This window comes from Lissotriton helveticus, chromosome 3_1, assembly GCF_964261635.1.
Source record: "Lissotriton helveticus chromosome 3_1, aLisHel1.1, whole genome shotgun sequence".
NCBI classification, from domain to species: Eukaryota; Metazoa; Chordata; class Amphibia; order Caudata; family Salamandridae; genus Lissotriton; species Lissotriton helveticus.
This window is the reverse complement of record NC_136061.1, coordinates 1,879,245,443-1,879,270,832: the sequence shown is the minus strand read 5'-3', so window position 1 is coordinate 1,879,270,832 and position 25,390 is coordinate 1,879,245,443. Positions and strand designations below refer to the sequence as shown.

Here is a 25,390-nt window from a genome sequence, read left to right as displayed (position 1 = left end):
TGACAATATTATGCAGCAAGAAAAGGAAAATATGCAATGTAATGCGGCACGTGTGATAGCATTACTTCATTATTTTGTTATGTTTGCACTTGTTAACACTGCCTGGGCATTGGTTGCACCTCATTAGTACCAGTTTAACACCCAAATATAGCAATAAGTAACAGAACGGTAACCAGTCAACCTTTGTGAATGGTCTTCAACTGCACAGAAACGCATGATGCTGTGTTTTTACTAACTTTTGAACAGTTTGAGCTAGAATTTTTTTTTGTTAAAATCTGCAGATTATGCAGCAGACAATGGATTATGTGGTAAATGCTGCAAATCCATAATTATGAAAAAAAATGCTGCAGCGGCACAACCACATAATTCCAGTGACCCTGATTAGATTCTGCTGCTGATGTAGGGTGGGTGGGCTTGTTAGCTCAGATTTTGGCAGCAGGTTGGTGGGTGAATCTCTGTTTCAGCGTGAGATTCTCAATTTTTTTTTTTTTTTTTTACTCAAGCATGATTTTTATCCCTTTCAGCCTCGTATAAGGCCCACTGCATAAACATTACGTCAAGTGTGGTAGCATATATAACCTGTCAATATTGTTTTTATATCTGGGCTGAGTAGACGGCCGTTCTGCTTTTTAAATCCTGGTGCGATTTTGTAGATGTATTTTTTATATCACTTTTTGATTTGCACCATTGGTTTTGAAGGGGACTCGTTTTGCTTTTTATCCTTTTTATGTCGTCATTCCTCCTTGGAGCTTTTTTTGTGTAAAGAAAGTGTTGTTCATCCAAACATATAATCTATCTACTGTGGTTATCTTTTCAAGGTTTAAGCCAGTCGTTAAATGGATATTAGGTTCTTTCTTGTCAATTTGTTCCATTTTCCTTTTATTGGGATTTTTGGGGGGGTTTGTTCATAGCTCTTTTGATATCTATAAGAAAATGAATGATATGATGCTTTTTCCAAGGAATGAGAATATATATTTAATGTTGACTGACTCAGGGTTGTTGAAGACCACATCAAGAGTGTGTCCTACATTATATGTAAGTACTGAGATGAGCTGGGGGAGTTTGTGAGCTGACATACCTGTTGTCATGCTATTTTTTAGGCATTTTTTAACCTGCCCAAAAATATGTTGAATTCTCCAAGGATTTAGAAGATTGAATATTTCATGGATACGTCTGATATGGTGTTTATGAATTTGTCTATGAATGCACTGTTGGTGGCACCCTATACAATAGGAAAATGTACGGAAAAGATATGTATAGAATTAAATTATATTATAAGTGACTCACAGTTTGAAAGCCTTAAATCTCCAATGTTGAAGGCTGCAATTGATCTTTGAATATCATTTTTAATTCTCCCCTGGTTTTGCCTTATGAATTCTGTTAATAGGCAAAATATAGTGGGATTGCCTTGTGGATCACTGGTGCTACAGCATTGCCTCCCTGTGTTTCAATAATGAAAAACATGTCTAAGACTGACTCTCTTATTGTAAAAATCCTATATTTGTGAAGCGTGAACTAATCACCTGTAATGGTCTGATGGTGCTGGGGGCCATCGGGGAGATTAAGTGAGCTATTGCCCAGAGTCATATGGTGCTGAGCAGATCTGCCTCCAGCACTGGGCAGTCTTTTCTTTCCAGGTTATGAGTGCGCAGCTATGAACCGATTCATTCCAATTGGTTACTGTTAGAATTGGGGGTCTCTGGTTGGCACAGGTAGGTACTTGAGACAAGCAGGGACCCTCTCCTCTAGGCAGGGCAAGGGATTTACTCTCTCAAAATAACCCCTGCTCACCCTCTAGGCAGCGTGGCGCGAGTGGTCAAGGCTTATTTCAGAGGCGATGTAAGTTAAACAGTTGTGACCCCATATAGTAACCCAGTGACAACACTACAAATGGACACCACACAGGTTCTATATCAAAAATAAGTATACTTTATATAGAGTTATCACAAGACCAATAAACGACAAAAAGAATCCACAGTACTATTAACTTTCAAGAGTTCAGGTTAAAAAGGCTTAATTCAAGGTTCTGTGCAAGCCTTGTCTGGTTACAGCGTTGCTGAAAAGAACACAGAGTCTAACAAATCCAGCGGACCGCGGCTGTCCAGGCCCACTCAAATGTCGACAGACTCAGTCACAGTAACCTTTCCTTGAGGCGGCCGGCACGGATGTGCGAGCCGGTTCCGGGGATTGTCGTGGTGTAGAAAATGAAAGCGTTGCAGGTCGCGGTGTCCTTCCAGTCACGGTGCAGGCTACGGATTGTTGACGGCGTCAAGACGGAGTCCGTGAGCTCAGAGCTTGCGTTGTTCAAGGTGGACGTTGCTCGTTGCAGTGCTTCCAGCTTTACGGTGCGGCAACAGGGCCGGACTTCGGGAGCTGGCCTCGGTAAGTCTGGATAGCGGTGCGAGTCGGGCGGTGCGTTGCGAAGTGTGCAAGGCGGTGCCCAACTCCGGTGCAATCACAAGACTCGAAGTCAGCAGCAGTGACAGCGTCGGTCAGACCAGTTTGATTCGGTGTAGTGAAGCGTTGCACGTCACGGTGTCCTTTAAGTCGTGGTGCAGGCTACGGCTCGTTGAAGGCGTCAGGATGGAGTCGGTGAGTGCAGAGCTTGCGTTGTTCGAAGCGAACGTTGCTTGGTGCGGTGCCTACAGGACACCGGGCCGGTCGTGAGAGTGGGTCACAGCTCCCTGCCTCTGTAGCCACTTGTTTCCAGCAGCAATTCACAAATGCTGGTGAAGTCCACTTCAGGCCAATCCCCCAAGCAGCACTTCAGCTTGGGAATAGTCTCTCCTCAGTTTCTTCAGGTTCCTTCTCCTCAGCAGAGGTTTCATCTTGTAAGCCCAGAAGTGATCTAATTTCATGGGATCAGGGTCCCAATACTTATACCACTAAATCCTTTGTTCTCTGACGGGAGAGGGGCCTGTGCCCAGTTCAAGCCAGTTCTGTTTACCAGACTTCTCCTTTCCTTTCACCACGCAGGGCAGGCACATCAGACGCCCCACAGGAAGTGGTGTCAGCATTGTGGAAGGCAAGTACAGTCCAGGAGCACTTTGTTGATAGTCTTCCTTCTCTTCCTTCAGTGTGCAGGGCAGAGACATCAGACACACCACAGGGGGTGGGGCCAGCATTGTAGAGGGAAGGCCCCGCCATATTCAGGTCCCAGGTGCAACTCCTCCCTCCCATCTAGACACAGATCTCCGTATTCACCACCGGGCTGCCCCATCCTGTCTCCTGGAATTCTCCAGCTCTGTCACACACAAACCCAGACATGGAATACACAACCTCGCAGAGGCAGGCTCAAATAATTAGGCAAGCAAATACCTACTTTCTAAAAGTGGTATTTGCAAACACAGAATATTAAAATAAACTTTACTAAAAGATGTATTTAATTATTCTGAGTCCAGGCATACTAAATTCGAATTTCAACCCTGTTCCCTGAGTCTGCTAGGATTATAAAGTGTAATAATTCTAACAGCCCATTCTGGCCTATGGAGAACAGGTAGCCTTGCAATAGTGAAAAACGAAAATGGCTGTAATTCACTATTAGGACATGCCACACACATCAGGGCTTGTCCTACCTTATACTTACAATGCACCCTGCCTTTGGGCCTACCATAGGGGTGACTAATATGAAGAAAGGGGAAGGTTTAGGGACTGGTAAGTAGGTGCACTTGCCCAGACAGCATGACAGTACCAGACTGCACGCAGGCAGACCTTAGACACATTTTACAAGGCCGCTTCTGTGGGTGGCACAACCAGTGCTGCAAGCCCACTAGCAGCATTTGGATTTACACGCCCAGGGCACACTCAGTGCACTGTACTAGGGTCTGACAGTACACCAAACATCCAATCATGGAACCACTAATCAATACATCATTTTACAGTAGGGAGCACTCGCACTGTGGCACTGGACAGCAGTGGCACAGTGTCCAAATCATCTAACACCAGCAAAAACACATGAGGCAACAGCAAAAATGGAAGGGAGACCCACGCCAATGATGCCAGGTCTAACAGTTACTGTCACAAGCCCAAGCATGTGATCCCTTTAAATCGAACCTTTCATGTAGTACCCGATTCATTTGTGTCATGCATCAGCTGTTGTTCAAAGGCCCCATTTCTTAAGTAAGTCGCTCAGAATTCACCCGGTATGATAAAATAATTGACACAATGAGCGGTGCTTGCGCTAAGTGCAGAATACCGTCACCGTGACCAAACCATCCCATGCTCTCCCCCTTATTATAAACGTCCTAAAATCCTAGAGATAAACTCGCTTGAAACCCTAGTATGTGACAGTGTAAGAGATGACACAGCAAAATTCCGGGCAAAATGCGACATTTAAATAACGAACAAAGCAAGGTCCAGGTATAAAAACGACCAGAATTGAAGCAACATCTTACTTGACAGGATTTGAGTGCACAAGAAACATAAAATGTACAAACTTATAAATATAATTGTAAAACACGAGACAGTGTGTGACAGTGCACGACACCTAAAATGATAGAACCAGACATGACAACCTGAGAATGGTAGAGCCGTTTATAAATATATATATGAGCAATGGAGCAATTTCTTCTGACTAAAATTCAAGTCCTAAATAGAAGGCCGTCGAGGAAATACTGGTACATGTAGTCACGTCGAAAAGGCATGAATGTTCGGTAACGCATCATTTTGCATTTTTTTGTTAGCTATCCTTTGCATTGTGTATGTATTTTCCATGTATCGCATTGCATTGTATTCTTTTTTTCCTCCATTGTTTTGCATTATGTAGTCTTTCCTGCCCTTTTCATCATTGATCGGATTTTGTGTTCAGATTTCCACTGTTATTTAAAGGCCCATTTCCGTGAGATTCCATTCAGGAAACAGACATGTTCCTACAAAACACGCTGTCCAGCAGTGACAGTCAGAACAGATAATACTCTGCCAGTATCTCTAGACCCTTGACAAGAGGACATATCATGTCTCATCACTCACTGGTATGCCGCAACTCTCAAGTTGCGGCCAGCTAATCAGCATACTCCCGGTGCCATTAGACAAGGAGCAGCAACCACGCGAACTTGCGAAGGTCTGGTCTGGGCAGCAGGGCTGTGCTAATCTAATAAACTGTCTCGGCTCTCTGCCGAACTCACTATGGGGCATATTATCAAGGGGGTTTATCTCCGCTTTTTTGGCTTTAAAAGCCAAGAAAGCGGAGATAAAATTATCTCCCTATTACCAAGCTGTCGCTAACACCAGTTAGCGACAGCTAATAGGAGATAGCGACCATCTTGGGCCCCGCTTTGCATGTCAGTGATATTTATCACTAATGACATGCAAAGTGGGCGTGCCAAGATGTTAGCGACTGGAAACAGTTGCTAACATCGCTATCTCCTATTACCAACTTTTGGAGATATTCGCGCTAAGCGCGAATATCTCCAAAAGCTAACACCTGCCCTGAGCAGTTCTTAGCCATGTTAACCAATGGGAGGTGGATAACATGGCTAAGAGCATTTGCTCGATAATACATGAATATCGCTGACTTTTCAGCGATATTCATGCACTGCGGCCGTTTTTTATCGCATTTGCGATAAACCTTGCTAATAGCAAGGTTTATCTGCGATAAAAATCGCCGATTTGCGTCGATAATGTTTGTCTCTAAACAAGTTAGAGACAAAAATTATCTCTATTGGTTGGTAATATGCCCCTACATTCGTGAAGGGACCCCCTGCAGCTTGGGACCCCACCGCACCGCGGGGGCTGCAGGGCCCTGTGTTACACTTCTGGGAGCGCTAAGACCCCGCAATTCAAGCTGACTTCCCTCAGGCAGCGCCTGTGCTGTGCAGGAGCCGGTATCCTCCATTTACCCCTGTATGGTGAGAGCAGCTTTTCTGCTCCTGTGGTGAAAGCTGCTCTCTCTATGTCGTCCTTCTCAAGGCAACATTTTGCAGGGCAAGGAGGGTACGGGGTCCCGGGGATGCGGTCCCTGGTCTTCTCACAGGTCCAGTATATAGGGTCCCCTGGCCGAGAATAACTTAGGGCAGAGGGTCCTATTCAAAACCACTGCCGTGGGCAAAAATATTTAATTAATCCTGTGCTGACCCCGAGTCTTTTAAGTTCCAGCTTTGCCCCAAGCGCTCTGTCTTTCAAGCAGGATGGATCAGAGGTCAAACCCTTTAAACCTAAATAACTCAGTCTCCAATGGGCAGATGCCAACAATCATGGGATTTTTTTTGCTATTGGTGCGGGGCACTAGCTACCAGGAGGATTTTCGTTAGGCCTTCTGGTCTAAAAAAGGGCACATTGGGGTGCTGGTTTTACTAACTCATTGAACTACGTTTCTCCTTTGCCGACTTCTGCTGTTACTCACCTCCTGCTGTGGCACAGAAGTCCAAGTCTTTGCCCAACTGGTCCTCTTGGGGGCATAACTAAACCAGTGCTACTGCCCATAATATGACCCTTCTAGTCCTGGGGGTCAGCTGGATTCCAAAGTCCTTAGTCCCTCATGCAGGGCATCAGGTGGCTTCTCAATCCAACTGTCCATTGTGTTGCTGCCATCGCCATCCAGTTATAAAGCTACAAGTGGTTCCGTTGGGTAATACCCACGTGGTACTGGTTCAGAACCTGATTATTTCTTTCACAATCAATAGTGATTTTGTGCTAGACCTTTATATATGTACCACACCTCAGTACGTTTTTATCAAAAATATATATATTTAGTGAATTATTTGTTTTGTTTCTTTATTTTTTTCGCCAATTGTGTAAACAATTTTATACAAACAGATCATACCAATGGGCGCTGTCTGACAAAGAAAACACAATAATAAATACACAGACAATTCATTCAATGGGTGACTGTGGTGGCATATATATATATAATATACTTGAAGATGAAGGATCACAAGAAAACAACAGCCAGCCAGGGCAAAAATCCGGATCTCAGATTGAGATTCCTTAAATGCAAGTAATCGCAATTTTGCGATTTCTTAATTTGCGATTTTTGCATTTGGGATGGTGCATCCCAAATGCAAAAATACTGGTCGCAAATGGGCAGATTCTGAGAATCTGCCCCTTTGCGAGCGGATTTTACCTTGATGCATCTATGCCTTAGTGATTTGCATAGAATCAAAGGATGTTGCATGCTATTGCTGGGACTCAAACTGAGAACCTCAGCTCCTGAGTCAGCAGTTCTGGCCACTGTACCACATCCTCTTCACTCCTATGTTATCTGTCAGGGAGCTCTTTCCTTCTCCCGGACAGACGGTGATTGAAAAAACAGCTCTTTATTTATTACATATTCTAAACCGACGCATTATAAATGCTTCCTATGTATTTCTGCCGCACCCAAGGAGGCCGTCCGCCAGCGCTGCTGGAAGATGAAGTCCAACCTGCAGACGGCGAAGAAGCTTCAAGGGGCATCAAAAGGATGGCCCAGCAACTTGTACATTCCACATATAACACAAGGCCCTCAGAGGGAGCTATATGAACAGCGCGACCACTAGAGTACTGAAGCAGCAGCCTCATGGCTTTCCCACAAGGCGAACCTGCACTTATCCAAGGCTTGGCACATGGAGGCAGGAATTTACGGAGTGACATTCCACCTGTCCATGCAACAAGTCTGACTGGGGCAGGCCCTAGACCGTGCACCGCTACAAGCCTGACATCCATACAGGGCACGAACACGTCCGGAGGGAGGCCAACATCAGCCATGCTGCTGGTGAACCCTCCCAACACTCCCCAACACTCCCCATTGTATGTTAACTAAAGGTCAGAAGTACTTAATTTTCGTAAGTCACCATGCATCCATACTTTTGACCACCCCAATGTTTCAGGGTGCTTGTTGAGGTGCCCCTTTATGCTCCTGTTCCCTGATGTCTACTGACTCCAGGAAAAAACACATGTCTATTTGCACTCCAAATTTGAGTTCTATTTCATCCCAGTTGGTGACAGACGCAACAGACTGGATTTAAGGGTTCTTTGTGTCCTATCTGCCTGCCTGATTAATTGCAGATCTCTTACTAAGCATGTTCGAGATCTTTAATCTTATCTTGGAGGATAAGTGGGACCTAATGGTTTTAATGGAAACTTGGTTGAAGGATGCTTCTGGTCCAGATTTGGCCTTAGCCATTCCCCTAGGTTTTTTAATTCAAAATACTAATCATGTCGATAGAACAGGAGGAGGCATTGCAGTAATTTACCAATCTACTTTTACTTTTTCAGTTTACTAACTTCTCAATCACTCAACCTTTCTGGCATTTTAATGTACAGACGTCCTGAGAGCACGGCTGAGTTAATGTCTCAACTTTCTATTTGGTCAATTATCACTTTGGCATTCTAACGTTATAGTCCTTGGTGACTTGTCAGTGCAATAGATGGCACGGCCCCCACATAGTTGGGAAAATGTCCCCTGCATGCAGTAAGCCGTGCATCTGTACATTAATCACAGGGCGGAGACTCTGTGAAGGGGTACAAAAGTGAAGTATCGGCCATATTTTAGATGCAATTCAGTTTACTGGGGGGCTGGCCGGATCACTCTTTTATCGAAGCAGCGAGGAGGGGAGAGTGCGCTCTGTTTAAAGTCTACTAGCTTGGTCAGATCACTTCTTGATTCCTTTTCTAATCTTTACCGAGGCTGTGGCATGTAAGCAGCCAACTAATACATATAAAACGTCTAGAGCATGGCATAAAATCTCTGAATCATCATTAACGTACACACTTCTACTATGCCTGTGGAATTATCAGGCACCATGGAATTAGATATAGAAAGTTACCGTGGCTGGCTTTCAGAGGCGTTTGATCTTATTGCTCCTAAAAAAAACTTCCGTCAGTAAAAGATCTATGTCATCCCTTCCATGGTTTTTGTCAGACCTAAAAATGCAAAAATCTTTGTGTAAACATCTAGAACATTTATGGAGGAAAGCTTATGATGCTGAGGCCAAGCGTGTATATAAGACAGCGCTGTAAAACAGCAGTAAATCTATTATCAAAGCCCACAAGGAGTATATCCCCTCCTCCATTGCAGACACTGCCAATAAACCACGGGAGCTTTTTCAAATGGTTAATTCCTTTCTTTCTCCAAGTGCTCTTCAGAATAAGCCCACCACGTCCGCAAATCCATCTGAAGTTCTCTTGGAGTTCTTCCATAATAAGATTTGAGCCAGCTACAAGGTATTCCCCATGAACACAGGAGTTTTGCCTGCTGTGGAGTACAACATTTCATATGGACCCGTCTTTGCAAACTTTAGTCCTATATTCCTGGGGGATTCGTTACTGGAACTAGGTAAATGCAAGTCTGGCTCCACTCTTGACAATGACCATCTGATATTCTTAAATTGGTGTACTCCATGATGAACCCTATTTGAATACATTGATGAACTCCTCCATTGATTCTGCCATGGTTCCTAAGAAGTGGAAGCAAGCTCTTCTGCTTCCATTACTCAAAAAGCCTAATGCAGACCCCAAGATCTTAAGTAACTATGGACCCATTTCTTTTTTTGTCTGCAGGGGCCAAAATGCTGGCATAATTAGTGGACTTTCTGAAGTGGATTCATCTCCTAACAACTCTCAATGTGGTTTTAGGGCTGGATACAGCACCAAATTAGTCTTGCTGGAAGTATCTCAGTTTATAAAAGAGAATCTCGATCAAAAATCTGCGGGCATGGTGGTGTTCTTATATTTATCTTCAGCTTTTGATACAGTCTTCCATGAGAATCTTTTGGGCAGGTTCAGGAACCTGGGGATACAATGTAAGGTCCTTTCTTGTTTTAATTTTTTTTTTTTAGGACAGGACACAATCTGTCTTGTTATCACTCTTTCCCTCCTCTGCAAACCCTCTGGAGTGTGGAGTGCCACAGGGATCAGCTTTGAGCCTCAATCGTTTTACTATTTATATGGAACTGCTAACGAGTCTAGTTAAAAATTGAAGTTTCAGGATGATTTCCTATGCTGACAATACTATACCCAATTGCTTTAATCCTTCCATGAGAAGGACACGTGTGCCTTCATCTCCTTTACATTGAGCTTAGGGTCTATAGGAGATTGGATGAATAATAATTTTCTTCAAGCTTAACTGTGATAAAACAGAACTCCCCTTTTTTTTAGTACTATGTGCCATACTGATTAATGCAATTGTTGGCCTTCAGAGCTTGGGGCTCCCCCTTCCCCTGCATCAGCTGCCAGGAACCTAGGGATCATTTTTGATTCCAATCTTTCCTTTGTTCCTCAAGTGAAAATTGTATTGGCCAGCTGTTTTGTCTCTGTTAAATATCTAAGGAGAATTTTACATCTTGTGCCCATGGACATGAGTGAGAGAGACCATTGGGAACTCTCTAGTGACGTCTGAACTGGACTACGCTAACAGTCTTTATTTGGGCTTATCTGTCTATTTACTGAGTTGTTTACAGACTGTGAAAAATGCTGCTGCTTGACTGATTCGGAAAATTCCAGAGTTCTGGACCACAGAAGTCCTGCATACCTAAGAAAGAGAATCAAGGCCTACTCTCAATCTAGATAATTGAGATCTAGTAGTCAAAGACTACTTCGAATTCCTTGGGTGTGCAAAGCAAGAAGAGGTAGAAGATCCTTGGTATTCCTCACTGCGAAGCTTTGGAATGCACTTCCAACCAGCCTTCAGCTAGTTTCTTCTGAAGCTATTAATAGACAAAATATGAAAACTTTTCTTTTTGAACTCTGCTGTTTAATTTTTGATATATTCTGACCTATGCCACTAGCACCGAGATGCTTCTTCGGAAGCAGCTGAGTGTCTTACTTATTTTTTGTATTGTATTATTGGATGGATGAAATCAGACGAAATAGAGTAGTGGCTGCTAGAATGACAAAGGTCCATATATAATGGATTTGTTGGAACAGCCAGTTGGGTGTATCATGGACTTGAAAACATTTAGAATACCCTTAATAAAACAAGCATGCAAGGGCTGAATAATTAAGCAAGGATAATGCAATTTTTCTTTTAATAAATGAGCGGGAGATGCAAACCTATCCATTCTACATCTACCATACCATTGACATCTCAGTCTATTAAGAGAGTACGGTTCATCCACTTAGCTAACAGATTGGATAGGGTGGCATAGTGGTTCCTCATTGTTAAGGGAATATATACTTCCCTATGTATATACACTCCATTTAGTTTCCTCAAGTTCTGGGCAGAACTCCCAGAATTTGACTCAGTGAAATTCCGCAGAGTTACATAAAAACTCTGTGAGGTTCTGCAGAGTTCCGCCAACAGGTGGAAAATGTGCATTTGGCGCTACTTGTGCTGCAATTTAGCGTTGCTAGCGCGAGCAGCGCTAAAAAAACAGCACAAACGTCACCATGCACTGTGCAAGAGCGAGCATACATTTAACTGGATTTTGCTCCTGCTGCTAGGAAGTCTTCAAGAGTCGAATTCATACTTTGACTGCCGGGCCATGGCTCCGAAAGCTTTGAGGGGCGGTCCCTAAAGCTGCTTGCGGCCCGGCGCATGGCACCACATTTGTTCTCCTCAATGGTCTCGTTCAAGGTCCCAGTGGAGAGGAAGTTCGAAGCACTGCTCCAGGAGTCCTAACTCTTCGTCCTCCAACTTGAAGTTGTTGAATAGGTCAGGTAAGAAGCACAAAAAACGTAAGTTGAAGCATGTTTTACTTCTCACCATCCATCAGCCATTGCAACGAAGGAGTCTCGGTGTGTTAGGCCTCCCTCCTCTGAACATGCACCTGGGTTGGCTTTGCATTTCCCAGCCTTCTGGGGACCTGGAGCGACCTCCGTCCAGCATCAATAATTTTATGGTTTAAATCTATTTTTATTGTCACAGCTTGAGCTCAAGATAGTAAGCATTTCTTGGTGCTTAGCGTATCCCCAGTACCAGTAGAGATGTAACTTTACAAGCAAAAGAAAAAAAGGCAAAGAAATCCCCCCATAACTTCCCCCTACTCTTCCCTGGTACCATTCGCTAAGTAATGTACAAGGTTGAGGGTTCTGTGTTTGAGTTGCTCATTGAGTACCCTCTTTTTCTTCATCTGGTGTTGGGTCAGTGAGTCTTAGTAGTATCAGATAGCGAGCAGGTCAGCTCTCTAAATTCCTGGGATATAATGGAGTATAAAGGGCCGCAAAGTAAATCGCCTTGGGTACGTAAGTGTAAGGATGAGTTTCTCCTTTCATAGGATGTCCTAGAGGCGATGTAGCCATCCCAAGTGTGTCAGTGTGGTAGTGGACCCCCAAAGAAAAATGATGGTCTAGTGGGCAGCCCCCAGCGCTATACATATGTGGCACCCCCTGCATGATGCTAGAGCATAAGTGAGAGGGTTAGGGAGACCCAGCAGAGAGTACAATGGAAATCTAGGAAGCTGGGTTGAGTAGTGAGTATCAACTTCATCGAGGACTGCGTTCCGGATCAAGGATATCTAAGGGCAATCCCAGAGTATGTGGGTGAGTGTGCCCTTCACCCCACACTAGCACCATCAGTTGTCACTACAGGCCGGGTTACCCCGGTGAAGCCTCATTGGGATTAGGTGGTATACAACGTTTACAACGCAATTTTTACAACGCACTACCATTACAACGAAACTTTTAGAATGCAACATCCATTACAACGCATGCATTTACAACGCAGTCATTACAACGCATGACACTACAACGCACACCACTACAACGCATACCATTACAACGCAGTCATTACAACGCATGCCATTACAACGCATAACTTACCATCCAACACTTACCCTACTGTTGCACCCCCTGGAGTTAGAATAGTAATTTTAACCCCTACACTATCCAACACTTACCCTACTGTTGCACCCCCTGGAGTTAGAATAGTAATTTTAACCCCTACACTATCCAACACTTACCTTATATGCAAAGTAGTGTAATGCGTTGTAATGGTATGCGTTGTAAATGTACTATGCGTTGTAGTGGAATGCGTTGTAAAGGTAGTTTTAAAGTATTCGTTGTAATGGTATGCGTTGTAATGGTGTGCGTTGTAATGGATGTTGCGGTGTAAAAAATGCGTTGTAATGGTATGCGTTGTAAAAGTGTGCGTTGTAACGTCATACATCCGGATTAGGTACCAGTATGAGATGATTTTTATGGATGTTTCATTGCTTGGTGTATTGTAGGTGGGGTGTTTTGCTCTATGGAAGATATTTTGTCACTCTTTCTTGGTGAGTTGGCATCCTAGTTCTGCTTTCCATTGCCTCTGGGATGGGGATTTGTCTTCAGTCTGAGTGAGTCGGAGAAGGGCATATAATTCTGAGATGAGGCACTTATCTGAATGTTTGCCTAGGAGCCACTTTTTGTAGGGTATTAATGGTCGCTCCGCTTCTCCTCGCACTGATGGATGTAGTAACCAGTGTCTGATTTGGATGTATCGGAACCATTCGTCCTCGACTACGGAGTAGTCCTTCATGAAAATGTCGAAGGGGATGGGGACCTCTAGGTCAGAAAAATGCCTGCCGCTCTACAAGCTTCTCCTTACTGTACCCGGAAGGATGACCCGGTTCCAGACATGAAGGCAGGGTTGTCCACAACCGGTGTCAGAGGGGAGGGAAAAGTGGTTAAATTTCCCCTAGGGGTGACCGGTCTCAGACCTTCAAAAGGGAGCTCATAACTAGGGAGATATAGAGGCTAGGTGCCCAGTACGTTCACTGGAGAAATTGAACTTTCTTTAACGAGGTCTCGGCTAAAGCCCTGTCGATGACCAGCCAGTGTTTCTCTGGCTCTGCTCTGGGCCACTCAACTAGGTATCGGAGCTGTGTCACCTGAAAATACCGGAGCAGGCAATACACTCCGAGTCTACCCTCTACCTGGGAGAGCCTGCTTAGCTCCTTTCTCCTCCTGGGCCATTTGCCCACCCAGACAAAGTGATGGTATAGCCGTGGTTGTAAACGCCAGGAGGGTCTAGGGCAGAGCCAGGAACAGGAAGAGTATTGTAGGTAGGGTGGCCATCTTTAAGGCTGCGACGAGGCCCAAAAGGGACATCGGATAGGGCAACCATTGATCCAGCTCGGTGCATACCTGTTTCATCAGCTCTTGACAATTAAAGGCGTTCATCCTAGTGGACTGCCCCTGGGCCCACAGCTTGGTAGCAAGAAGCCTTCCACAGTTGTTATAATTCACAAAAAAAAATGTTTTAAACATAGGAGTGAGTATTCTGCCCTATCTTGATGGAGGCTCGCCAATTGCTTCCATGTTGACTCCAGCTGGTGCCAAATCCTGGGAGCCCCAGTACGGTGATGAATATGTTCCAGTGTTGTGTAGTTTCTATAAAACTAGATAGAATCTGCACGTTTAGACAACCTGCACTGTAAGATTGGCGTCCAGACTGATTCTAGACACCCCCACCGGATATGTTAGCCTGTTTACCAGCTAGCTCACAGTGCCACTAGAAACCCCTCTTACCAAGGAGAGAATAGTTCTTGGCAACTGTTGAACATGACAACCCTGATCCCTCAGGATCGTGGAAACAGTGTGATACTTTTTGCTCAGTCACTCGGGCTCACTTTGTCTTAGAGAGATACACAGAATAAACGGTGGGGATGTTTTTCAATAAGCATTCATTGAACCAGCGTCATGCTAGTGTAAAATAGGTGTGCTGAAACAACCGCTAGACAGATACAGATATAAATGATTAGAAGCACTAACAGAGTAAAAGGATGGTAGACTTCTACCATTGTGCTAAAACAATGAGTACAGGCAAGTATATGAAAAACATGGCAGTAGAATGCGTACTCCAACAATGCGACCCTAACTAGCTGTACCTCAGTGTACCTAGCGTGTATGTGGGTTTATAGCCAAGAATCCTGGTAGGACAAAGTCAACCTCATTACCTGAAGTGAGAGACTGTGGGACCCGGTCTTTGTCTTGAGATGGTCACCCCGCAAGGGAGGTTAGACCACTGCAAGCTGGAGTGTTTGCATGCAGGAACCTTAGCAGCTCACATCAGTGTGTCAGCATGGAAGTTCTATTCTCCACTGACCACCTCAGAAAGATATGGTGTTTATATACCCAAAGTGGTACCCTCAGGGGTTCTACCTTGCTGTGTCATGTTGGACTTAGGATGATGGAAGGAATGCCTCTAGTACATAGTTATTATGCAGGAGATGGTATCCCTGCTGAGTTTCCAAGAATCCTCATGCATAATGGATGAGGCTAGCTTTCAGGGAAAACCCTGCACTTGTATGTAGTACTGTAACTAGGTAAAAGGTCAGTTCCAAGAACCTTTATGTATTTTAATGGTAGGGAGAATATTGGTGAAAGGTTAGGTGACTACTTGAGCCTATATTGGGGTACCTATATGAAACATAACACCCACTCCTCACATACTAAAAATTCTAAAGTATGGATAAATGTTGTATGCAAACTATAAATAAGTCCATTAAAAATAATACTTAAAAAACGTAAAATTTCAAAACAAAAATGCTAAAAAAGAGAAAATATTGCATGCAATAGAAGTCTTTGCTAAATATGTTCTTACATATATAGTCCAAAATATGAGTGACTGAAACCCATGCAGTTTAGAAAAAGTGTCTTGTTTACAATTCCAAATTTGGTTGTTTTTGAAAAAGCTGAATTTTCCCTGCACACGATGAGCCAAATATTTGTGTCCAAGCTGGGATACGCAACATCACTGTCACCTGTCATCGTAGATGACGGTCCCTACAACACCTCGCAGATCAGGTCGATCGAGGACAGATGTTCTTCCGTATTATCCACAGCCGATGCTGAGGAAGCTTGTGTGCCATCCAAGGCCTAAGTATTAGTTGAGGAACCGGAACCGGTATCCGTTCGGACAGGAGCTGAAGCATCCTGTGGTGGCTCTAAGAATGCGGACATCCACAATGGAATACGCTGAGGACACTGCAGAACAGGGGCCGTTATCGAGGTCCAGTAAAGCATCAAAGTCCGGTGGCACAACTGATGGAAGTGTTAGACAGAGGTCCAACACGCATTCTTATCTGCAGAACAGGCATTGAAGGACAAGTAGAATACTGTTGATCCCGACTGGTATAAATGATAAGAACCAAGATTCACTTAGTTCGCAAAGGCGAGGTGTGCCCTGATGGAGTTCCATGTGGTCACTGTATCAGCACTCCAAGAGTGTTTTTCCATCTCCTTGGAGACTGGGATGTCCATTGTGTAGCAGAACAATGACAATCAGGAAACCTACTATCAGGAACACGATCAGCAGAAGCCCTCCAAAAATGCTTCCAAACACGGTGTGTATTAAGTTGGGGATAACTTGAGGGTTGTCTGAAAGGTGCTTAACAATCCAGGACCTATGGTCGTAAATAGGTGGACTATACCTGTCGTCTCACACATGTTGAAGATACGTTGGACCATTTCTGTGAAATGGAAAGGGTAGTTTGTCCATACTAGTGCCTGTATCTCAGCCGAAGACCTTGCAACCTGGAGATCATAAGTTTCTCGGGCTGAGGTTATGGGTGCGGTTTGCTGTAAAAGCATGGCTTTCATTCGGTTCAAGGATCAAATGTATACAGAAAACATTCAACGAAAGCCATAACGTTGTTTCCCTGACTGAATGGGTTGGTGAAACAATACTTGCATACAGCAAGTAACCCTGGAGCTTACAGTGACAAGATATGCGATGCCCGGGAGCAATCTTGATCATTCAGCATCAAGTAACTCAAAATTGAAAGCAACCTGAACACTGGATTAATCACAGCAGCTGGGGACCCTTTCAAGTGACAGGATAAGTTAGCAACTGAACCATTACATGCCCGTGCAGCATGACATCCTGGCATATGAGAGAGCCACGTAAAGCATTCTCGCAGTCGGTACCGCTAAGAAACACTTCCATGTCCCCATTCCTACAACAAAATCTGTATGGTAATTCCCAAGATTCCTTGATGAATTTCCTAGCCATCGCTTCATATCTGACTGCCTGTTGTTGTTCAAGCCAATACTGAAACCGGAAAGTTGTGACCGGTAGTGTTATATGGCCATGGATTAACCATTCTGTGGATGGTGACTTTGCCACAGTAAAAGGTAATTTGTCCAACTTTTCAATACGCAGCATTGTATATTTTGCTCCCCTTTGTGCCATCGTTATCTGCTTTTCAGTTAGATTGTATGCAGAAAATAGGGCCATGCTGTTGATAAATTGCCACAGTACATAAACAGCGCACAATGATTGCAGCGACAAGCATAATAGCATAATGGAACGTAACTGGTATTGTCCATGCTGTAGTATGGACAAGTCTTGTTCTGGTATATCTATGGCAGAATATACAATGTTGCCCAATGAATAAATCCTAGATGTTAATGTAGTCATACCATTATCAACTACCGCTAATGCCTTTTCTAGGTTAATTTTATGTACTTCACCAAGTCTCTCTGCAACTTCTTCTTGAGAGTTTCCAGATTTCCTTTTTGGGGACCTAATAAAAAAATCCCTTAGATCCACTTCATCTGAGAGTAAGGATAAGTGATGTTTCACCTGGGACAGTGTCAAGGTTTTTAGCCAATCGAGGCACAATTTTCCAACACTGTATGATGTCATACAATTTCCCAACACTGTATGATGTTCTCTTTGTACATAGCGTTGGTCTGGCCTATAGATACTAGACCCTTTGGTGGTACCCTTGAATCTTGCCTATCATCTGTTGGTGTCTGTGGGCCAAACGGACCATCCCTTCCAATTGGAGTCTACGGTATTATACTGCACTAGATGTCATCTAGTGTATCCCCTCCATGTGATGTAAAGTTGATGTGTGAAGGTGTGGGAATCCGAGGTGCATTCAAATCCTTGTTCTTGGCTAGTCCAAGACAGGAAGTCTGTTGCACAGTTTCATTCAGAAATATTATCTTTTGCAGAATGAGGTACACTTTAACTCCTTAACCGCGGCACGAAGTTCGCTGTGGTGCGGAAGTTCTAAAGGGTGGGCGGGGCTGCGTCAGCCAACGGTCGTGCGCAGCACTGGGTAGGTAGTGCTCGCGTCGGCCGACGTGAGCAAGGAACGGGTTAAATAGTGCTTCTGTTCCCTGAACTTGCCATTCCTAAGAACCCCAGACTGATTTTGTGTCTATAGTGTCCTTCCATAAGTCGAAACCCTGTTCAGGCATTTGGGAAATAAAGGATGCAGAATAAATCTGTTTGGTGTTAGTCAGCATATTTTTCTGTGCAGGTGTATGTGCAACATTATAGTAATATGAGGTTTGGTCAGAAGTGTTAAACCCTGAAATATAAGAACATTTCTGTGCAAATTTCTTCGAACTACCTTTTGGTGGTGTAGAGCAATGTTCCCATTGTTGGTAAGGTAAAATATTTTGTAGGATACTGGATTTGTGTAAAAAGTGATGACCATAATGATGGTAACAGTACATAGTGTAATAGTCTGATGTGTCTTCTAACATTTCAGTGCTTGAAAAGGCAGCAGATTGTTCAAAATCAGACAACATATTATTTACAGTTTCAAAATCCCAATCATCAGAATATGTACTAGATGTAATGATATCATTTAGAGAAATTTTAAATGAATGTGGTATTTTCAAAAGTTCAGTGGTGCCAAATACAAAATAATCAACCTTGTCCTAAACTGGAATTGGAACAGCTGTAATTTCCACGGAAAACAGGTTTCTTTGTTCACGTTGACATGATGTATGAAGTTTCAGGACCAAGTTCACATTTGATACTGCAGAGCGTTCTAGGAGATATTTTCCATTCATGAGTAAGCAAAAAAAAGTCACTAGGCCAATTCAGAATAGAAAAAAACAATATTCCGGTTATGATCCAGAGCTGGAGCCAAGGTAATCCTAAGTAAGTCTTTTTCAGAAAAGTCTAAAAGGCACAAATTTGTTGCTTACGGAAAACTGTAGCTGGCGTTGTTTCAGGACAGGTTCACTGGGATCCAGAAAAAATATATAAAAATCGATGAAGTAGCCAGATGCAGTCCAATCTATCTTTGGTAGCTCAGCCCCTTTTGTTGAACTGGTAGGTGTCTCTTGTTGAGTCATGTTGATGTAGACTTCGGTGGTTGGCCGAATTAATATTTGGCTTTCATTTGTGTTTTGAAGTTCTGTTTCAAGAGGAATGAGTTCCATTTCATTGCTGGACATTTTGTGGTTAATTGTGCCACCTTGTGAGTCCTTAAACCCGTTCTGACCCCAGTAGTGAAGATATTCATTGTAAGGCTGGACATAGTAAAAATAATTGCACACAATCAGTGTGGGGAATTCTCGATCCATATTTATTTGTGCCAGTAATAGGGCTTTTAGTTCTGCCAGCTGAGGCGTGCAGTCTCCTAGAGACTATGTCTTCGCATCACTGGGATAGAACTTGCCATCCTGCATACGGCCTTTTGCAATCGCACAAGCGGCGCTGTATTGCTGTTTACTTCCTATGACCAGATCCGTTGGTGTAAATAATGTACTCATGCTGATCTACAGGCACTATTTCATTTGGTAGAGGATATTCTTGTTCATATTGCAGGAATGCTTGTGACTTTAGACTAGGGTCATAGCTGTAATGTACATCCGTTGCAGTGAGAGAATTAGCCCATTGTATCCATCTTGGATGTAAGGCTTTAACATTAGGAACACTTGCCTTTGTAGCAGCCTGGTACTGGAGTTACAACAATTATTAGTTTCCCCTGACCCAGTGCTCTTTCTCTTTCTACAGCGTTCTGTACTGCAGTCAGGGTTTTTCTGGAGAAGCAAAATGCATTTCAGATTTTGTGTACAAGTGTGATTTGTATGCTATGGGTATAATTTCTCCTTCATTGAAGGTTAAGTAAGTGTACCCAGCCTGACCTACTATAACACGGATCACCAAATTATGGACATTCACGCATGTCTGCAAGTGTTTTGGTGCTATCATGTCAGCTTGTAGGGAACAAAGGATATCTGTGTGTTCCTGTGTGTCTAATGCCTAACTGAGAAATCACGCCTTATTAAGTTGTAAAAAGGTTTAACTTTCTGCATATTCTAAAATGTATGTTCTGCCAAAATTAAGAAATCCCAATAGGGATTGCACGTTTTTCAGCGATTTTGGAGGGTGGAGCAGTGCACAATTTTCTAAAAAGTTAGCTGCAAGGCTTTTCCCTTCACTTGATAGCTCATATCCTTAAAATAGGACATTGAGTTGGGCTATTTTTGATTGTCTAAAATTGCATTTGGAGCCCTCAGAGGCGAACCCCAACATTATGTTGCGCACCCTGGGCAAGTGATCCTTTAAATCATCATACGTCAGATAAATATCATCTAAATATCATATCCAAATTCTGAAGTACCTCTGTTACCCCAGCGTAGACCAACCCAGGGCTATTCTTATACCCTTGGGGGAGTAAACAAAATTTACACTGGGAACCTAATGCGGAAAATGGGTCAGATATCTGCTTTCAGGCGCTATATTTTGCCAGAAGAATCCATTTGAGATATCCAGTGTTGTTTTGTATTTTTCCACACGTTATTCATTAATACGGCACTATGTGCATTCTGTACTGCAAATCTTTTTGTGTATGTGTTCAGATGTCTGTAGTCTAAAACTAGACTGCATAAATTATCGGGTTTCATTACGGGAAACAAAGGATTGTTCATTTGTGAGGTGCAATTTTCAATTACACCCTGCTATTCAAGTTGATCTAAGATCTCCCTGATCTTTTTTTTCGTCTCTTGTTCGCTTCTTGTTTTATTGGGTACAGTCTCTACAGTGCTAGAGCAAGTGCTACCACCCACTCCTATGCGTATGTGTGTTTTAAGTAAATTGGCCCTGTCAGCAGGGTAATCCATACATTTTTCCCTTCACTCACTATTTCTGCTGAATTTATTTTTGTTGGCCTTGGGTCTCTCCCCACCTTACCAGTGATGACCAGCACTAAAATGATTATGCTCCCTCCCTTGAACATGGTACTTTTAGCTTATACCCAGTTGGCAAATTCAGTTTACTTATAAATCCCTGGTAAAGTGGGACTACATATACCCAGGGCCTATAAATTAAATGCTGCTATAGGGACAGCAGCAGTTATTGTGCCACCAATTGAGAATCCTTTGAAAACATGTCTCAGGCTTGCCATTGCAGCCTGTGTGAGCAGTTTCTGGTAGAGAAAATTGCTTACATTCATTTTTCACCACTGCAAGGCCTGCCTCTCTCATAGGATAACATGGGTTATCTTATTACATTTAATAAGTGATAACTTTCAGGCGGGAACAGGCGGGAATCTCGAGTTTGGGCTCTAAATAATTGTCATTTAATATTCTATTTAATAGTAAAGTTGGATTTTATATGCCAATTCTGAAAATACCACTTTCAGAAAGTTACGTACCAAGGGGTTGGGCCCCCAACCAGCTAGATTGAGCCACTAATAATTCTAAACACAAACAGGATCTAGCTGTAATTTTCAACCTGCTTCTTCTAGGAATCAAGGACAAGAAAAGTAATTCATCTTGGCCTATGAATTTAGTCACATATCTTTCAATATCATTTCAACATGTCATGAAAAGGGACCAGTTAAACATTCTACAAATACATGATTTGCCCCACAGTCCTAGACAAGGCTGCTCAGAACTGAGCCATGACACAAATTCAAAACATCATTATACATAAGAAAACCAAACGTGTGTGTGTGTTAAACAAGTTAACCCTGCGCGCAGTTCGCTTAGCCGGTCTATGCGGAATTCTGCAAAGTTGCAGAAAAACTCCGAGCTACGCGGAGTTCCGTGAGCACCCGGAGTTGCTTGTTCCGCCCATTCGCGATGCTTTTTTGCCATTCAGGAAGGCGTACTGCGATTTCGGGGACGCTTATTGACTGCTCAGTGGGAAATATCATGCAAACTTTACCACCCGGTCGCCAATGGGCGTGGCCATCTTGTTTTTTACTTTTTGCTATGGTTCTGGGCTTGTTTTTCTATCTTCCCTATATCTTTTCAATCCTTTGTTTCTAGAAACTTTTTTCTAATCTTTTTTATTTATTATCTATCCTCTCTATTTCTTATGTATATTTTGCATTTGTTTCGAATTTTTGTGTGTTCTTTAGTGCGTTTTTCACTTTTTTCTATTACTTGCTTTTTAATTTTTTTAACTTACTTTCTTACTTCCTACATATTCTCTTCTGCCCCACCTACCCAGAACCATGGTGAACAGTCTTAAAAAGACTAAGGGCCAGGGGAAGAGGTGGAGGAGCGAGAGCCGTGACTGCCTTCCTTGCGGAGTGCAGCCACATGCCTCATTCTCTGAGGTGAAGGTGGCTGCACTGGAATTTTTTGTCCAGCATCACCTCCCCTTAACCCTGGAAGCAGGTGGCATGCATGGGTCCAGGTATGGGCTCCGGGAGTGTCATCGATGGTGGGAGAGGGCAGTGTTTAGTTATTCTGGCGTCCGGCGCACCCGTAATGAATTGACACACTGATAGTCCGACATCCTGGACCGGGAGCAAGACCTGCTGGACCTGCAAGGTGTTGAGGTCCCGGGGCTTGGTGAGTAGCAAATTATATTACCATTGTGTTTTTCTGTGCTGTTTTATTGTGAATATTATTTTTTTCACAAAGAGCTAACATGCTGCTGCTGCATGCAGGTAACTTATGTTTAAAAATCTTATTTTATGTGATTGTTACTTCCAGATAGGTGCTCAGCGCTACTAACTAATCGTCCTTGTTTTCAACTTTGCGTTCTCTTGGGCTGGTTATGTAAGAAAGGTTAGAGAATTTAAGTTAGGTAAAGCAGATAGGAAAGACTCCAGTCCTTTCCTTTGTCCTGTCAGGCTGTCCTGTCCTGTTACTAAGTCAGTGGAACTAAGGAGTTAGTTAGTATCATGTAATTTAGCTGCCTGCATAACACGTCCTCTCATATGACTTCAGTCCTAGTAGAACCTTTTTGTAGTTCATATAGTCAGTGAATAGCAACCAACCAACTTGGTGTATGCAAATGCAATATGCATGAGTCCATCTAAGAAGAATAAATGCAGACTTAGTAATTGACCCATCAAAGGGGGTTGGAGTTGAGACTGAAAGCTGATTGGGAATGAGATCGGAACTTAGAACCAAATATAATTTTTTTGCAATTCATTCCAAAGTCTGGAATAGGTGGGCTAGGTATGTTTAGGATTCAGGAATCGGAATAGTAAAGATAGAATGGTGTGCAACTGTGAATATGCAATACTAGTCTACTACTAGTCGATCTGATTTAGGATAGGTCAATGTTATTGCAATTGCTTTTTCATGTCTAAAAATATTTTTTAATGATTATATTTATTTATTTAACACAAATATTTAGTTGTCTCATTTATTATGTCTTACATGATCAGCATCCAGGGCCAAAAAAAAGACTGAGTCTGCTGGCAGTGCTGAGGCGGATGCTGGAGCAGGAGGGGTGTCCCAGGAGCAGCAGGAAGCAGCCTCAGGCGCAGATGGCGCTGCTGCCGGCCCCAATAAGTCCTCCTGCTGTTGTTATATTAATATTTCCCTAACTTTTACCACTCTATTATTAACATTTCCTAAATTCCTTATTTTGCTCCATTACCTACTACTACTAACATTGTTTCTATTGTCTGTTTTTTTTACATCAAATCAAACTGCCTCTGACTAACCTCTGACTCTGTATTAATCTGTCTGGACTTATTTTCTTCTGGGTTTCCACTCAGCTTTCCTTCTCCCCTTAAATGTGGATTGCCTAGTAGTGGTAATGTAAGACTCAGAGAACCCATAGGACCTAGGCTACTCCTTACTAGTACTAGTAGCACTGATGTGCTGTGCAGATTGCATGTTCAAGTAAGGTATTCTAAGCAGGTTTATGAGATGAGAAGGCTTTCTTTTACTGTCTCATGCTCATTCAGTAAATTGTGGTCACTCATGTTGGACACCCGAAAGTGGTGTATTTTCCTTTTTTTAAACCAGGCCTAGTCCTTTTTTTTGTATTAGCAGCAGTTGATGGTGAACACTGAACAACTGATTACCGTGTACCATAGCAGGAAGTAAGTATGAGAAGGAGGAGGATGGCGCCATTATTTTCCAACTAAGAGAGACCTCATGCCCTCCCAGTTGGCCACTCTCTTCTTTTACAAAAATTAGATTCACCAATAGCTCTAGCCACTGAGTCCAGCCCTTTGGGTTGTCCTCTTCTTGTGAGGCTTTTCGATAGGACATACTGTCTACTCTACTCTAGTATCCCAATTGTAGATAGTGATGTGTGTGTGGTGTATGTATTATTAATTATGTATTTTCAATCTTGCTAATGAAAATAAATTGGGGAGGCGTACATGGCAACTAAAAAATGTGAAATGATTTTTCCAGGTGTATCAACCACTAGTGCCGGGGCCAGCAGTGAGGACCATGCCACTCAGGAGGGAGTGGATGCAGCAGCTGCAGGGGGTGAGCCAGCAGCAGTGCCAGGTGGTGGTTAGTCATATTCCTTACTTATTGAGAATGATGAATACACTCACTGCAAGGATGTACACTCAGTACACTGTACCTCTGCCGAGACTAAATTGTTGCAAAAACTGAACAGTTGAGGAAGACACCCTTTACATAACATTAGCGGGGGGTTGAGTAACTAATGGCATGTTATTAATTTATATCTTCAATTCAGCAGAGAACGTTTTATGACAAACACAAAAGAGTCAGATGACATGTAATATATGACTGACAGAGAAGGATGCGTGAGTGAAGGAAGGGGCCCTGGGATGCATATAGGTGGTTGTTGATAGGATACATGGGTAGTTGAAGGGTGGAAGGTGAAAGATAGCATAAAGGATGCCTGCCTTGGTGGGTGAAAGTATATGGGTAAAAGGAGTTGGAGGAAAGGAGGGTTTGTTGGAATTACTAACTGGAAGCCGTGCACCAGACTCACTGGCCGCCCTTTAAGGTTCGGGCTTGGTTTGCTCGGCAACTGTGGCATTTTGAAATTCGTTGGAGCCCGACCTGCTTGCCCCCAGGGACGCTGTTGCAGAGTGGGGTGAGTTGGGAGCAGGAGGACGTTTGTCCGAATTGCAAGCTGGAAGTGTTTGGAATAGCAGTGAGTGCAACAATTAAACGATGAACTGGCTTGAAAGTTACCTTTATTAAAATGCGCTGAAGGACTTTAAATACTTACGAAAGGTGTGCGCATTTCAGCATGAGAATACACAAACGCTGGCGTTCACTTGTGGAATTGTTTTATTTACCTTCACGCACTCTGTGGGAGAACACGGCCTGCGCTGATAAAAGGAGAAGACATTACGTGGGCAGTTCAAAGTTACAGAGAGGCACCGCCCGTGATCAAGGCTTGAATGAGCAGAAACGTTGGGCTTAGGTAGCCGCTTGCCATCGTGCTGTTCACCATTAAAGCAGATTTCAAACAACCCAGCCAGTGTCGGTGAGCCTTCTTGGAGGAAAGGAGGGTTTGTTGGAATTACTAACTGGAAGCCGTGCACCAGACTCACTGGCCGCCCTTTAAGGTTCGGGCTTGGTTTGCTCGGCAACTGTGGCATTTTGAAATTCG

General features: G+C 43.3%; 1 protein-coding gene across 1 annotated transcript in view; it reads left to right on the top strand.

The window, feature by feature from the left end:
* LOC144823935 (sperm-specific sodium:proton exchanger-like) overlaps window positions 1-25,390 on the top strand; it is a 5,382,759-nt gene that overhangs the window by 3,327,084 nt on the left and 2,030,285 nt on the right. The gene's annotated exons all lie outside the window — the stretch shown is intronic.